Source organism: Penaeus monodon, chromosome 33 (assembly GCF_015228065.2).
Source record: "Penaeus monodon isolate SGIC_2016 chromosome 33, NSTDA_Pmon_1, whole genome shotgun sequence".
Taxonomy (NCBI): domain Eukaryota; kingdom Metazoa; phylum Arthropoda; class Malacostraca; order Decapoda; family Penaeidae; genus Penaeus; species Penaeus monodon.
The window spans coordinates 12032421-12032753 of NC_051418.1; positions in this window are offsets into that span (position 1 = coordinate 12032421).

Genomic DNA, 333 nt, shown 5'->3' on the forward strand with positions numbered 1-333 from the left:
TCTCCCCAAATCTAACAGACCTCACGAACTTTCTCGACACTGCAAGGTCTCCCTCTCTCAGCGGTCGACTCGCCAAAGAACGCGGTTAAGAAGCCTTCGTCAGGTGGTTCTCGCGGCTGAGGCTAAAAACCTGACGCAGCGGGAGGTCGTCCGTGTCTCTCGGGCAATTACCATAGGCACAGAGCGTGTTGCAGAAAGAGGTTTGGTGCAAGAAGAGGTTGCTTTTTTCGAGGTTGAGATTGTGTCTGTGCTAAATTATTCATTTCTATCGTTTGACGAAAAACAAACATACGATTTGAAAACTATTATGTTGATGTGATTTATTCTCCATCT